General features: G+C 61.4%; 1 protein-coding gene across 8 annotated transcripts in view; it reads right to left on the bottom strand.

Moving 5' to 3' along the window:
• Positions 1-16,197, bottom strand: part of PLEKHA6 (pleckstrin homology domain containing A6) — a 47,633-nt gene that overhangs the window by 19,799 nt on the left and 11,637 nt on the right. For 4 of the 8 annotated variants that reach the window (XM_062013444.1, XM_062013443.1, XM_062013445.1 and 1 more), the window contains exons 1-2: positions 10,848-10,883; positions 112-192 (exon numbers count right to left, since the gene is read on the bottom strand). The gene's annotated coding sequence lies outside the window, so the exon portion shown is untranslated. Of the gene's footprint in view, positions 1-111; positions 193-9,615; positions 9,657-10,847; positions 10,884-16,197 lie in introns of those variants that run through there. The other 4 variants (XM_062013449.1, XM_062013447.1, XM_062013450.1 and 1 more) reach the window with 2 other exon arrangements.

Raw genomic sequence — 16,197 nt, 5'->3', positions numbered from 1 at the left:
GAGATGTGTTACACCATCCCTGACGTCCCCACCCAAGCCACGACCCACCTCGGTTCCCCATCACAACTCACTCCCAGAGCCCAAAAGCAGGAGGTTCAGAAGCAAACCTACTTTTGCACGTCAAATCTTGAGCTGTCCTCAGGGAGCCGTCCCGTCACTGGGTGCAGGAAGGTGTTCCGCCTTTCATTGTGGCTGGAGAGAGCACAGGCAGTGGTCAGAGCCCCCAGCCCCAGCAGCCCCCAGGATCAAGGGAGTGGAGCATCTCCCAGGGAATGGAGCATCCCCCTTGTGCTGAAAGGCTGAGGGAGCTGGGGCTCTGCAGCTTGGAGAAGAGGAGCCTGAGGGGTGAGCTCAGTCATGTTACAAATCCATCAAGGGTGGGTGTGAGGAGGCTGGAGCCAGGCTGTGCTCAGGGATGGCCAGTGACAGGACAAGGGGCAACGGGCACAAGCTGCAACAGAAGAGGTTCCAGAGACACACCAGGAGGAATTTGTTCCCTGTTGAGGTGAGGGAGCACTGGCAGGGGCTGCCCAGAGGGGCTGTGGAGGCTCCTTCTCTGGAGACATCCCAAACCCATCTGGATAAGTCCCTGTGTGCCCTCCTCTAGGTGTCCTGCTCTGGCAGGGGAGTTGCAATGGATGAGCTTTCCAGGTCCCTTCCAGCCCTTGAGATTCTGTGTTTCAGTGAATCCCTCCACCTTTAGCACCACTTTGCTGCTCTGACAGCAGGGCTTTGCTGTCCCACACCTGCCCCAAGCATCACCCCAACCCCACACTTCAGATCCACTCAGTACATTTCATTTGCCTTTCACAGAAAGCATTACTTTGCTGGGAGGTGAAATGAGGTCTCCTGTAGCTGAGCCCTCGCTGCTTCTGCTGGACACATCCCAGACATTACCATAAACCTCGCTCAGAAGCTGCTGCAGCAGCAGCAATGACCCATCCTGGGCTGTGCCTGCAGCAATGTCCCCAGTGTCCCATCCTCCTCTTTGGCTTCCTGGTTTAGAGCCATTTGCCAGAACCCCTTGAAGTCAAGCTCAGAGTAGGAGGAGTTGGCCACACAGAGCTGTGCTCCACACAGACCCCAAGACCCACCAGCACGAGCTGGTGCAGCTGGATCAGGCCCATTGGTGCTGCTTTGGCGATGCTGAGACGCAGCCAACGGCGCAGGGCTCCCTGGCAGTGCCAGGAGGAGCGAGGCAGAGCTCTGCCAGGGCTCTGCCAGGCTCAGCTGACAGCCTTTGCCAGGCTCCAGCCCCATCCCACAGAGCTGGTATTGCCAGGCACCCCAGCACCTCGCTGCTCTGTCTGGGAACCCACTCACACACCGTTTCCTGGGGGCTCTCTGTGTCAGGAGGGAAGGATGAGGTGTACCCCCAGGTTCAGGGCTCCATCTCAGGCAGTTTGCATTGGATCCCATCCCTGTGACATCCCTCTCTCCATCCTGAAGCTGCTGGGCACCAGGACACAAGTGCCCACCCCGGGCTACCAGTGAAGCCACCGCACCCCCAGCCCAGCACACGGCTCAGCTGCTGCGTGTCAGCATAACAGGGGAAGTCTGAGCAAGAGAACACAGTTGCCAAGACCATCTCATCCACACACACTTCACCCCAAACCTGGGCTCCAGCCAGGCTCTGAAGATATTAACTGCTTTCTATCCAAAACCAAGGAAAAAGTCCTGCTGAGAGCTGCTCGCCCTTTGCAGGTCCCATCCCATACCCTGCTCTCCTCCATCAGCCCTCCCTGCCTCCCTTGGGGTCACCTTAAAAACATGGGCAATGTGGATGCTCCCCAAAATGAAGAGCTGCACTGGCTCCCCAAATGCCCCCCAGCACCAGGCTTTCCTGTGCCACCACCTACACGAGTTCCCAGTGCACAGGCTGCCTGACCCACACTCTGACAGCAATGAGAGGGGGGTTTGTCACCCAGGGCTGGAGCCACTCCTGCACTGTTTGCCCCTGGCAGGTGACTTTGGAGGGGCACAACACAGCAATACTGGGGGACACCCCAGGCCCTCTGTGATGCAAACACATGGGGAGAGTATAAATGCCATGCTAGCAGCATCCCCAATACCCCCAGGTCTGGAAAGTGGTGGCTGTCAGGACTTGCCATCAGCTGAGGCTATCCCCTGCCCACGAGCCTGCAGGCTGGGGTCTCCCCCAGCCCAGGACACCCACCCAGCTTTGTATCCCCACAGCTCCTTGCACCCAGCCCAGGACACCCACCCAGCTTTGTATCCCCATAGCTCCTCCTTGCACCCAGCCCAGGACACCCACCCAGCTTTGCATCCCCACAGCTCCTCCTTGCACCCAGCCCAGGACACCCACCCAGCTTTGCATCCCCACAGCTCCTCCTTGCACCCAGCCCAGGACACCCACCCAGCTTTGCATCCCCACAGCTCCTCCTTGCACCCAGCCCAGGACACCCACCCAGCTTTGTATCCCCACAGCTCCTTGCACCCAGCCCAGGACACCCACCCAGCTTTGTATCCCCATAGCTCCTCCTTGCACCCAGCCCAGGACACCCACCCAGCTTTGCATCCCCACAGCTCCTCCTTGCACCCAGCCCAGGACACCCACCCAGCTTTGTATCCCCACAGCTCCTTGCACCCAGCCCAGGACATCCACCCAGCTTTGCATCCCCACAGCTCCTCCTTGCACCCAGCCCAGGACACCCACCCAGCTTTGCATCCCCACAGCTCCTTGCACCCAGCCCAGGACACCCACCCAGCTTTGCATCCCCACAGCTCCTCCTTGCACCCAGCCCAGGACACCCACCCAGCTTTGCATCCCCACAGCTCCTCCTTGCACCCAGCTCAGGACACCCACCCAGCTTTGCACACACACAGCTCCTCCTTGCACCCACCTCACTGCACCCTCCCCCTCAGACATGACAAAACCCCAGGAACAGCCAGGGCATGTCCTCACCACCCCCCCAGCAGCAGCAGCAGCAGCAGCAGCTCCCCTGGCTGACCCCGCTCCAGAGCTGCCGGGTTCCCATCGCTTCCCAAGCACTGCAATGCAGCAGCCACCGGCCTGAGGGTCCCTCAGCACCTCCTGCCCACAGCCCCCTCCCCACCAGCCCAAGCCCAGGGAGGGTGCTCCTACCTCACCCTTCGATCCGCCCGAAACTTCAGCATGATGCCCCGGGACCTTCGCAGCTCAGCACCAGCCCCCAGCCCCCAGCCTGGCAGCGCTGGGCATCGCCGCTGCTGGGCACCACGCTACGAGGCACGGGCACGTGCCCCTGGGGCAGCAGGGGAGTGCCAAGCGAGGGCTGAGGGTCTCGCCGTGCTCTCCCTGCTTATCCCAGAGCCCTGAGCTCCGGGCTGGTGGCATTGGTGGCTGGTCGAGCTGCGGTGGGCTCCGGTGCAGGCGGGGTTTGGTGAGTCCCGGTGTGCGGCAGCGCAGAGGAGAGGCGAAGGGCAGCACGGCACGGCACGGCACGGCACGGCACGGCACGGCACGGCTGCCTCCCCCAAGCCAGGTGCAGAGCAGCCGGTAGCGAGCCAAGAGCAAGGTGAGGAGGGGGCTAAAGGGATCCCCCACTCCCTCCCCTCCCCAGCTCGGCTGCTGCCCGGGAAGGGGAGGGGGTGTCGGGGGAAGGAGATGAGATGAGCTCTCACATGAGCTCTGTCGCTTGCCCTGGATTCACCGGCTGCATCCCTTCCCCCTCCCTGCTTCTGTCCCCAAACCATCCCCCCGCCCCTCACCTTCCCCCTCCCCGCCCCCGGTAATCCCGGGCAACGGGACGGGCACAAGCATCAGCCCCCGAGCACCCCAGGAGCTGTGGGGGAGCTGGAGAGGAACAGCATCTCATCCAGCACCTTCCAAAGTCCAGGGAGCCCTTCACGCCCCAGCGGGAGCCCCGGGAGCAGGACTGGGGGTGACCCACCCTCTGCTGGGAAAGCGCATGCAAATCCATCGGGGCTGTTCTGAGAATGCCCTGGGAGGGACGGAGGGAGGGAGGGAGGGAGGAAAAGCAGCGCTGACATCTCAAAGAAACCTCCAAAGAAGGAAGAGGAGCACGGAGAGGCAGCTGGTCCCCATCACGCCGCATCCCAGCTCCACCGGCAGCCCGGGACCACCCCGGGCAACCCCCAGCCCAGCCTGCAGTGCCACTCAGCTCCTGGCCACCGCAGCCCTCAGCTGCTCCTCCCCAAAACTGCAGCCCTGAAGTTACTGGCAGCCTGAGGCAAGCTGGGGCAGCGGCAGTGCCCACCTCTGGGATGCTGCTCGGCTGGCACGAGTGGTCTGCAGCCGGGACAGTGTCAGGGAGCAGCCAGGGATGGCACCCACATGGGCAGAGGATGTGGCATCACAGCTTTACCTTCTCCCAAGCACCCAAATCCACCCATTCAGGGCACCCCAGGCTGCTGCAGTGATGTGGGCACGGAGGAGCCAAGCTGCTGCTCTTCCCGCTGCCCACAGGGCAAGACACACGTGCAACCTGCCCAGCACAACACCCACAGGCAGCCCCAGCCTCGTGCCAGCACCCCCACCACTGGCAAACCCCTTAACACAGGCTGCAGCAACTCACCTGCTCCTCCATCAGCAGCACCCTCTCCAGCCGGGGGTCAAAGTCCCCCAACGGCCCCACGGCACGTGCCAGCCCTCTGCCAGGAGGCCAAGGCAACGCTCACCCAGTGAGGTGGCTGCTGTGGGGGAAGGAGAGGTGCCAGCCAAAGCTGTGGCCAGAGGACAGCACTGCTGGAGCAGGAAAAGCAGCTCCTGGGTGTGTGGATGCTGCAGGAGCAGCCACAGCCTCCAGCTGCCCCCACAAGAATGGGGTTTCACCTCCTGTCACCCCAGTTCAATGGCACTGGCAGCTGCACTGGGGCCACTCTGGGAGCCCTTAACCCAGGTCCAACCCTGTGTCTGTGAGCCCAGAGCAGCCACTGCTCTCCCTGCACCAGCTGGGCTATTTCACATGCATTAGTGTCTGAGGGTGGGCAGGGACACGGGCTCCTCCACAGCCCAGCCCATGGACACGCTTCAGGGCTCCAAACAGCAGCTCAGGGCTGGGGAAGCTCCCCCAGACCCCCCAGAAGAGCCAGGCAGGGAGAACAGTCTGTTTTCTCTCAGGGTAAACAGCAAAGAAATACCCTCTAAACCTCCTCTTGCCTTTTGCTAAAGGTGAGGAACAAGAGAAGGGAATAAAAGCAACAACTCAAGGACAAAACTTTCCCTCAATGCTGCTTTTCTTCCCCCTCTCCAAAGCTGCAGCTCCTGGTGAACAGAACAACCCTCCTGCATCCCCCTGCCCATGAAGCTCACGGCTTCCCAGCTCTAGCAAACAACAAACCATGGCTGGGGCACATCCCCTAGCAAACAACAAACCATGGCTGGGGCACATCCCCAAGCAAAGCCCAAGCACCCCCCAGTCACCAGTGCCCTGCATGGGTAACCCCACCTCTCCTTGCACTGGCAGAAGCACAGGGGGGGCTGCTTTAGAGCTGCTCCATGGCTGCTCTCAGCTGCAGCTCAGGGGGTGGGAGGGTGAACAGTGTCCCAGCTGGGAAGGAGCAGGTGAAATGGTGACAGCAGGGAGGGATTTCCTTGCAGCAGCCCTGGCTGGGGCTCGGTGCATGCTGCAGGCAGCTCCAGGAGAGGGGGTGTGGGGAGCAGGGAGCCCCCAGCACAGCTCTCTGTGGGGTACAGGCAGCCACACTGTGCTGGGCAGGATTCCTGCACCAGGACCCCTCCTTGTAGGACACAGGGACAAGACAATGCAGTGAGGGGGCTGGAAAAAGCCCACTGAGGGCTGGTGTGGGATGCAGGGGAGAGGGGTATTCTCCAAGAGCAGATGGCAAGCCCAGCTGGGCTGGCTGGATGCAGCCCAGCAGCCCCCTGAACCCTCCCAGCAGCACAGCCCTCCCTGGGGCATCAGGGCTCCTGGCTGTTATCTGTTGGCTGTGAGGGCAGCAGGAGGGGGAACACAGAGCCTGCCAAGCCTTAAATCCAGAGCAGAGCCAGGCAGGGGGGTTATAGGGAGACCAACTCCCCCCTCCCCACTGGCCCTGCCTGGGTTGCACTGGCTGGGGCACGATGCCAGAGCTCTGGGGCTCGTCTCTGAGTGCTTGCCACGGGCTACCATCACCCCTGCAGCTCCCAGGCTGGCTGTGTGCCATGGGGATCCAACCACCTTGTCCTCCTACTCCACAACCTGAATCTCAGCTCCAGCAAGCCCCTCTGGGGGTCAGCTGGCACAGGGAGGTATCACCAGAGCTGCTGAGCTCTGCCACTTCATGGCTGGTAGCAGCAGGAGGGGGCTGGTGGCCAAAGCTGCCTGTGCCCCCCCAAACCCTTCCTCAGGAGCTTTTACCCCTGTTCTTGGGGTGAGCATCCAGGCAGCTCCCAAGCAAGGGGCTTGTGTGGCCATCAGCCAAACACTCCCTGTGCCTTGGCCTCCTTCCTCTGTTTTTCTAGCCCTTCCTTCACCTCTCCCTCTCTCCTCCTGAGCCACATCCCTCTCCTCCGACCACAGCCCTTGCAAACCCTTTGCTCCCAGCTAACTGCAGCACTCAGCACCCATGGAAAGGGATATGGGGGGGTCACCCATCACCCACAGCCTCTGTAAGGGAGCTGCAAGAGAACATCCACTCTCAGAGGAGCAAGAAACTCCCAAGTCCTGTCTTGCCAGGGGAGCCCAGGGCAGGAGCAAATGCATCATAATGCACTAAGAAACCAGCTTCTCCACATCCCAGGGCCATCCTGCTGGGCACAGAGGGTGCAGGGGGCTTGGCTCAGCCCCCCTGGGGTTGGCACATTGTAGGCTTGAGATGCAATAAGGAGAAATAATTTAACCCACCCACTCTAAAATGGGAATGAAGTTGTGCAGGGGTGGCTCTGGCTGAGCTCCTGCAGCCAGGGGCTGAGCACCAGCAGCTCCCAGGGCCATCCCCAGCGAGGCTCTGGGCTGCTCCAGCCCTGCAGCAACTTCAACCCCCTGGTTGGATGACTCAAGCAGGAAAAAGAATCAAAACTAACCCTGCATGTTCCCCACAGCCTCAGCAGGGCTGAACCACCCACAGGGTGTCCTGTGCCAGCCCCAGCCTGAGCCCAAGGGCCAGAACCCAGTGGGAAACGCTGCTCAGCCTTTCCCAGTCGCCCTGTGCTGCTCAGTCCCATGCCAGGCCTGGGAGAGGGCAGGGAAAGGAGACAAGGTTGCATGGGAAGAGAAGACAGAGGAAAGGTGGGATGGAGAGCTGCAGGGAACCCCCCCACCCCCATCCCTGGGAGGGAACTGCTAGAGGCTCATCAGAGCTGACATGTCCCAGTGCCTGATGGATTCACAGTGAGATCACAAAGTGGCTTGTGGCCACTCAGCAACTAGACCTTGGTGAGCAGCTGCATGCTGTTTCCCTCGGGGCCAGCCCAGCTGGCCAGCTCTCCTTGCACCCAGCAGCCAGTTCTCCTCCATAACCTCCTCCCTGCCCTAATCCTGGCTCTGCCATCCAGCTGAGGAAGCTGTTTCCAGCCCCAGGAGACAACACAACCCTCCCTGCTAAGGAAACCAGGCTCCCAGCTGAGCAGTGCCTGCCTGCCACGTGCCCCTTCCAGCGTGGCTGCTCCTGCCATGGGGCTGGGGAAGCAAAAGCAAAGGGTATTTTGCCTCCTGCCTTTGTGTGTGTCTCGGTGCCCATCCCCTGGGCCACCCCAGCCCCGTGACAAACCACACACAGCTCTGCCTCTGCACCCAGGCTCACCCACCACTGATGCCAAGCAGGAGCCTCCACCCCAGGAAGCTTTGCCCCACATATCTTGGGAGGGTTTTAGCACAAGAGGAGGCTGCAGGCAGCGAGCACAGGGGCCAGGCCAGGCCAGGCTTTACCGCCCACTCCTGCAAGCACGGCTCCTTCAGCATCAACCCTGCCAGCTCCCCCCTCCCCATGGGAGCCATTCAGGGAGGGAAGACAGAAAAGCCTGAGCTGGATCTGTTTGGGAAACAGCAAAAGCTGCTGGGCTGGGCTGGGCTGAGCTGAGCTGAGCTGAGCTTGCCAAGCTGGGGCAAAGTCCTCGGTGAGGGTGGGAGGATGGATGGACGGACGGACAGACAGCAGCTCCCATGCACCCACACCCCACGTGCAGCATCCCCACTGTCACACAGCCACTCAGGACATCCCAGCTGGGCAGGGAGAGGGGGAGAAGCCTCCACTGCCCTCAGCAGAGTGGGAGCAGGGGGAAGGCAGGGGATTTCCAGAGAACAAAGCAGCTGCTGGCAGGCGGTGTGGCCGGCAGCAGGGAGGGCGAGTCCCAGCTCCAGCTCCAGCTGGGGTCGGGGGAAAAGCACAAAAAGCACCAGGAGTTTGTGTTTTATCTCCTTGGCAACCCTGGCTCCAGCACAGGCACAGCCCACAGGGGTGGCCTGGCCAAAACAGAGCTGCTGTGGGAGACACAGAGTTGGGGGCAGGCGCAGCAGCATCCCGTGTGCATGGGGTGACGTGTGGGGGGTGTCACAGCTGTGTGACAGGGTGGTCCAGGACTCAGGGCAGAGCAGGTGACAGTTTATGCCCTGGCAGCACTGAGTGCATCATCCTGTCACTTCATTGTCCCTTCTTAGGGACAGAGCCCAAACCCCACAGCCACAGCATCACCAGGCTCCCCAGCCAGCGTGCCCACACGGGCCAGGGCAGCCCCACGGCAGCTCTCCTGTGGCATCACTGGCCAAACATCCCTCCCCAGGTGTGGGGTGGCCCAGGAGCTTATCCTCCAGGGATGAAATCAGTCATGGAGAGAGGCAAATGCAGACTGCAGGGCTGGGAGGTGAGGAGCAGGCTGGGGGAAGCTGCAAGCACAGCAAGTCAGACCATGGCAGGCAGCGAGGGGCACGGGGCACCAGCCACGGGTGGGTGGACATGGGATGTCAAGAGCATTTATCAGCTCAGAATGCAATCCCTCAGCCTCTCCCCCTGCACTCCACAGCCTCCTACAAAGCTGGAACCACTGTAGGGCTGCAGACCTTCCCCCCTGCCTCTTCCCAGGGCTGGGGCCGCAGGGGGATGGGGGTTGGCTCGTGACTGGGCTTGGTGCTGCTGCCAAAACCCAGCCAGGGGGTATGGAGGAGCCCAGGAAGCTGCAACAGCTCCACCAAATTAGATCCAGTAATGCAGCTTCTGAGCTGCAAGCTGGACCCAGAGCTGGAGGCTTTCAACCTCTTGCTAAGCTCTTTAAGAAACAATTCCAAGCAGGAAGAAATACCTGTCCTGAGCAATCTCTGGTACGAGGCATCAAAACAAACCCATCCCCAAGCCCTTCCCAGCCAGGTCAGGTCAGGAGCAGGGATTATGGCAGCAGCCCTGGTGAAATCCTGTTGGGATAAATCCTCAGCAGCACCTGCTTAACCCCTCAGCCACCAGCATCACCAGCATCACCAGCATCACCAGCATCACCAGTATCACCAGCATCACCAGCATCACCACGACACCCCCCCAGCGCCAGGCAGCGCGGTGCCCCCCCTGGCACATCTCCAGCTGCATCCCATCGCCACACTGGCCATCCCTGGCCACCCTCAGGTCCCTGGCCACCCTGAGCCACTGCCAGGCACCAGCCCCAGACAATAGCCCACGTGTGCCATGGCTGGGTTCTGTGCCACAGCCACACACCGGCTCACTCACCCTGCGCCCGTCACGCCGCTGCCCAGCCCCGTGGCGCTCTCTGTGTGTGTGTCTCTCTCTCTGTGGCTCCCTCTGTGGCTCTCTCAGCCTCAGCCAGGGCAGATGATTTCCTCCCAAGCCAATGGAGCCCGTGGTTGATATCAATCATTAACAGGCACGGCAGCTGCCGGCAGCCTTAACCCCGTCGGCACCGCGCTGCTGCGGGAGGAGCAGGGCAAGGCGCCCTTTGCTCGCACCCACAGCGCCCTGAACCCCCCCCTGGCACGGCTGGTGGCTGCAGCCCCAGCAACCAGGGATGCAAAGGGGCATCTGAGGGGCTCTGCACCCCTCATGGACCCACAGCCCTTCCCTCAGCATCCTGGCCCCATGCACAGAGCCTGGGAGCAGCCCTGAGGGCCGTATCCTGCCTCTGCATCCAGCTGAGCCCCACACTGCAGCCATGGGAAGTCCTCACCCATGCTGGGGGGCTGAGCCCCAAAGCCCTCTGCCCCCTAGGAGTGGGGCAGTGCAGTGGGGCAGGGGCTGCTCCCCCCTACCACCCACAGAGGTGGGGGGCACATCCATCCCCTCCTGGCTGAGGGAACAGGACCTCTCAGCTCAGGGGTCCCCCAGCTCTCCCTCAGTGAAGCCTTTCCAGGGAACATCAATGGCTGTAACTTTATCTGAGTGTGTTTACAACCCTGCCACAGCTCTTGGCTCCCTCAGCCATGCCAGGGGCCAGCTCAGCTCCTGAGCCTGCTGCTCAGCAGGCACAAGGTGCTGCCAGTGCCCCCATGCCAGGGGTTCCCACGCACACCCTGGTACCCCTGGGACTGGCTGGATGGCATCCCCATGCATCCCCATGGAGAGGGGACACAGGCAGGCAGGGCTGGAGGAGGGCTGCAGGGGCTGCTGCTGTGTCTCAGGTCTGGGAAGCAGATGGACAGATGTCCCTGCCACCCCCCTTCCTCCCCTCCACAGGCTGTTACCCAACCTGCAAAGGGGTTGAATGATTAACCTCCAGCTACATCATCACCAGGAGCCAGGGCTCTACCCATGCCCAGCTCCAGGGCACAACAGCACCTGGAGAGCAGACCCTGATCCTCCCTGGCCCTAAGCCCAGCCAGTGCCACCAGCCCCCCAGGAGCACCCCATGCAGGGACCAGCTTGGCCAGCCCCGAGCAGCCTCTGGGGCACAGAAGGAGCTGTGCTGCTCTCCCCACCCGAGCTCCCATGGCTCTGGAGGTACTCACACACAGCCCACGACATCCCATCATCACTGCAGCTCTGTCCAGCCTCCAGACAGCGACAAGCAGCGATTTGCAGCTCCTCCAGCCCCAGGAGCAGCCCCAGGAGCAGCCCCAGGAGCGTCCAGGCTGCAGCAGCTCCGAGCCAGCCTTGGACAAACATCTGCACGGCACCACCCTGCACGGGCTGGGGAGCTGAGAGCTGCTGTGGGGATGGTTTGAATCATGAGAGAACATCATCAAATGGCTAAAAAAAACACGTCCAACACACCCCAAGGCTGGGAATGGGCTGTAAATAAACACAGCCACAGCAGCCCAAATGAGCCACCACGGCTCAGCTCAGCTCCTGGTGACCTGCACAGTCCCTTTGCATATGGGCACAGGGTTTGCATTGTCCCTTCCCCACAGGGCAGGAGCAGCGATGCTCTGGTGCAGAGTGCTGAAATTAAGCATTCCCCTGCTCCTGGTGCTGAGCTTCAGGGCTCCAAACAGCAGCTCAGGGCTGGGGAAGCTCCCCCAGACCCCCCAGAAGAGCCAGGCAGGGAGAACAGTCTGTTTTCTCTCAGGGTAAACAGCAAAGAAATACCCTCTAAACCTCCTCTTGCCTTTTGCTAAAGGTGAGGAACAAGAGAAGGGAATAAAAGCAACAACTCAAGGACAAAACTTTCCCTCAATGCTGCTTTTCTTCCCCCTCTCCAAAGCTGCAGCTCCTGGTGAACAGAACAACCCTCCTGCATCCCCCTGCCCATGAAGCTCACGGCTTCCCAGCTCTAGCAAACAACAAACCATGGCTGGGGCACATCCCCAAGCAAAGCCCAAGCACCCCCCAGTCACCAGTGCCCTGCATGGGTAACCCCACCTCTCCTTGCACTGGCAGAAGCACAGGGGGAGCTGCTTTAGAGCTGCTCCATGGCTGCTCTCAGCTGCAGCTCAGGGGGTGGGAGGGTGAACAGTGTCCCAGCTGGGAAGGAGCAGGTGAAATGGTGACAGCAGGGAGGGATTTCCTTGCAGCAGCCCTGGCTGGGGCTCGGTGCATGCTGCAGGCAGCTCCAGGAGAGGGGGTGTGGGGAGCAGTGAGCCCCCAGCACAGCTCTCTGTGGGGTACAGGCAGCCACACTGCTGGGCAGGATTCCTGCACCAGGACCCCTCAGAGCCCTCGGGCTCAGTGAGCTGGGTGAGCCCCAGCCTGGGCTCCAGCAGCCAGGGCAGCATGTGCCCAGCTCCCTGCAGAGCTTCTTGATTGGTTTTGTCTAAATCACCCCTTTCCTCTGCCTTTAGCCAAGGGGTGTGAGCACAGGGATGGAAGCCATGGGGATGGAACCCTCAGCACCACACGATGCTCTGCCCATGCCTGGGAGCCTGGCACAGCGATGCCCAAGGTAGCTGAAGGTCGGGCAGGGGCTGGGTTGAGGGGCTTGTGGCAGCTCTGGCTCTGCCCCAGCTCATGAACCAGCCTCCAAGTGACTCATCAGCTGCTCTGAGCCCCGACCTCCCGCAGGCAAGTCCCGACGCATTCGGCACATTCCTGGCATAGCCGGCTCAGCACCCACAGCACCCAGCTCCCCACCTGAGCTCCTCACCTGAGCTCCTCACCTGAGCCCCTCACCTGAGCCCCTCACATGAGCTCCTCACCTGAGCTCCTCACATGAGCCCCTCACCTGAGCCCCTCACCTGAGCCCCTCACCTGCCCAGTGCCAGGCTGGGGATGCTGCAGCACACTCAGGGCACAGAACCAGGGAATCATTACAGTTGGCAAAGCCCCTGAAGCTGCTGCAGTCCCAGCCCTGCCCTCACCCTGCCCAGCCCAGCACTGACCCCTCAGCACCTCAGCTCCACAGCTTTGGGATCCCTCCAGGGCTGGGCACTCCCCCAGCTCCCTGGGCAGCCTGGCACAGGGGCTCACACCCCTCTCAGGGAAACAGTTCTGCCTCAGCTCCAGCCTCAACCTCCCCTGGGGCACCTGCAGCCCATTGCCTCTTGTCCTGTCATTCATTGCTGGGGAGCAGAGCCCGACCCCCAGCTCCCTATATCCCCCTATCAGGGAGTTGCAGAGTGCTCCTGTCTCCCCTCAGCCTCCTCTTCTCCAGGGTCTCTGCAAAGCAGCTCGTGCATCCCAGGTTTGATGGCCACAATGGCCCAGCCTGGCCACATGTGCCCATGGGGAGCAGCTCAGCTCTGCCTCCCATGCCCAGCTGGCAGGTTGTCATTGTGGGCAGCCTGTCACTCCCCCAGCAGTGCCTCCCGCCCCAGTTGCCTTCCTCACGCAATGCCACGCTTCCCTTCCATCAGCATGGGTGTGATGGAGGTGGATGGGGAAACTCTCCATTTTTAGACCTGATCCTGTACCTTTGCAGGCCTCAGAACAGCTTGTAACAGAGCTGTGATGCAACAGCACACGAGTCTTCCTTGTGCAAGTGCATTGCATCAAACAGCTCCCAAGGCCAGGGCCAGGCAGTGCAGGGCTGCACCAGGCTCTCTGACCCTGCAGCCACCTGCAGCATATCCCATGGCCCCAGAGAGCAGCCCTTGTGATTTCCATGTGTGGGGCAGCCAAAAACACTCCTGAGTGCCTTGGAAGAGCCACAGTGGCAAGGAACTGCTGTGGGCAGGAGCCAAGCCTGGCACCACAGATGCCCCTGTCCCGGCCCCAGCGCCCACAGCACGTGCCCAGAGCACTGTGTACAAGCAGAGTGGGAACCAAAGGTTCCCCCAACCAGGAGGTTTGTTCTTAAGCAAACAGACCAAACCAAACAGGCACAGCCCCCCACTCCAACCCCAGACACAGGCTTGGGATCTGCTGCCTCTGCCCAGCTTGCCTCTGCCCCTGACAGCGGTGCCACCCTGGCACAGGGCATCCCTGGGGAGGGGGGACTGCAGCTGACCCCCAGAGCCCTGTGCTGAGCTGACACAGCCAGAAGGGATCTGTAGGGGCAGAGAAAATGCCAGAATCATAGACTGGATCGTTTTGGAAGCTGCTGCAGTCCCAGCTCTCCCCTCACCCTGCCCAGCCCAGCACTGACCCCTCAGCACCTCACCCCACGCCTTTGGGATCCCTCCAGGGCTGGGCACTCCCCCAGCTCCCTGGGCAGCCTGGCACAGGGGCTCACACCCCTCTCAGGGAAACAGTTCTGCCTCAGCTCCAGCCTCAGCCTCCCCTGGGCCAACTGCAGCTCATTGCCTCTTGTCCTGTCATTCATTGCTGGGGAGCAGAGCCCAACCCCAGCTCACTATAACCCCTACCAGGGAGTTGCAGAGTGCTCCTGTCTCCCCTCAGCCTCCTCTTCTCCAGGTTAAACAAACTCAGTGTCAGGGCTCTCTGCACTCAATCCCAACCCTTCTGGAAGCTGCAGCTGACCAAGGCACTGGGCCCCTTTGCTGAGCTCTGCATCAGGATCCAGGTGCTCCCTGTGGCCTCAGAGCATCTGGCAGCTCCTGTCTCCAGCCCATCCATCCTGGGGCACAGCCTGGATGTCATTTGCTTCCTATTAATAGCCACTAAGAGCTTGGCTATCTGCAAGTGCTTCCTCTCTCCAGCCATTAGCCTCTTCCCAGTGATTGCTCAGCCCAGTCATTAGCACCAGCACAACTCCCTCACTGCCCTGGGATGGGACAGCCCCGATTTTATTGCCCTCCACACCCTGGTGTGACAGGGCTGGGGCTGGGCCAGTCAGGTACAGCTGCCCAGTGAATCACTGGTTGTCCCCAGCTTCCCAGTTGTGCCCTAATTAGTGCAGGAAGCCAACAGCAGTGGGGGAAAGGCAAGAAAGGTGCTGAGGGAGGAGCAGGAGGAGCTGCAAACCCCCTGCACCCAGCACACCCGACCCTCTGAGCCTCCCAGGGCACTGCAAAGCCATTTGGGACCATTTGGGTTGGCAAAGCCCTTTGAAGCAGTCCCAGCCCTCCCTTCCCCCTGCCCAGCCCAGCACCAACCCATTGCCCTCAGCACCTCAGCTCTGTGTCTCTGAAACATCTCCAAGGATGGTGAATGGTGGGGAGAGGGGCACAGCCCTGTGCCACCCAAGAGTCCTCATCCCCCTCCCCAGAGCCAGCTCTGCCCTGCTGCCAGGGCCATGGGCTGAGGAGCTCGGTGGTGGCTCAGCACAACCAGCTCTTCCCCTGAATGAAAGGTTTAAGTCACTGGGGTGGGTGTTTCCAATTGGAAACCAGGACAATTCCAGGCTTCTCCACTTCCCAGAAAGCCCATCTGCAAGTGAGCCTGTTGCCAGCTTCCCCTCCTGTGCCCCAGCTGCCTCTGCCCTCCCTCTGCCCCGGCGCAGGATGCGGCCCCCAGGCTCCCTCTGGCTCCAGCCGTGCCTGGGGAGGGAAGCTGGTGGGACTGGAGTTGCTGGTGCTGGAGCAGGGCCAGTCCCAGGCTGCTGAGGGCCTTTGTAGCTGAGATGAGCCCTTTGCAGCCCTCGGCGTGCCCCTGAGGATGCTCCCGGCAGCCAGGGCCAGGGACACCGTGGGGTTACTCAAGGGGAACCAGCACAGGGGCTGCACTCCACAGGGAACCAGTTTGCTCCACGCTGGGAAGAGCTGGAGGGTTGTGCTGAGCTTCCAGAGGGCAGAGATGGGCTGAGCCACGTGGGAAGAGCAGTTGGGCACCGGAGAGGTGGGAGATCCCTTCACCTGTGGGTTTGGGTCAGGGGAGGATGCTCCATATGCACAGACACCAGTGTCCCCAGCCCAGAAGTCACTGGGAATCCAGGGAGTGGACAAGGGAATGTGATCACAAACCTCCACTCCTGGGGAAACCACTAAGGTGGGACAAAGCCAGCCATGCCCCTGTCCTGCCCTGGTGCATTCACCCTCCCCACATGTCTCCCAAGCCCAGCAGGCACCCTGTGGGGCCATCCCAGCTCTGTGCTACACTGCAAGCCACCAGAAGCTGACAGAGGTCCCTCCTTGTGACAGAATTAATTGGTGGCCCTGTGGCACTTGGGATGAGGCACAGGCTGAGGGGAGGAGGGAGGGAATGGAGCTCATGAATGGAGCTGGGTTCTTCACCCATCATTGCTGGAGCAATAAGTGATGAAGGAGCAGGGCAGTGCCAGGATCAGGCTCAGCTACAAACCCACTGCCCTGCCTACAGATGGCTGAGAGCTATGGCATGGAAACCACAGCCATGCCACACTGCAGATCAGAGACCACCTACAACAGCCACACAGCTGCCAGCTGCTGAGCAGGGGCTGTGGCACCCACCTCTGCCCTGTGCCACAGCATCCTCCAGCACTTGCAGGGTGGTGGCACCGACTCCCCTCAGCTCAGATGGAGGGACTGGGGAGGAAGGAGCTTTGCCTGGCTTTTGGGAAAGCAGAGGGAGGAATAGCAGGGTACAGCAGAGGGTACAGCAGGG

The sequence above is a fragment of the Colius striatus genome, chromosome 22 (genome assembly GCF_028858725.1).
Source record: "Colius striatus isolate bColStr4 chromosome 22, bColStr4.1.hap1, whole genome shotgun sequence".
Taxonomy (NCBI): domain Eukaryota; kingdom Metazoa; phylum Chordata; class Aves; order Coliiformes; family Coliidae; genus Colius; species Colius striatus.
The sequence above is the reverse complement of the archived record's forward strand: the minus strand, read 5'-3'. Positions and strand labels throughout refer to the sequence as shown.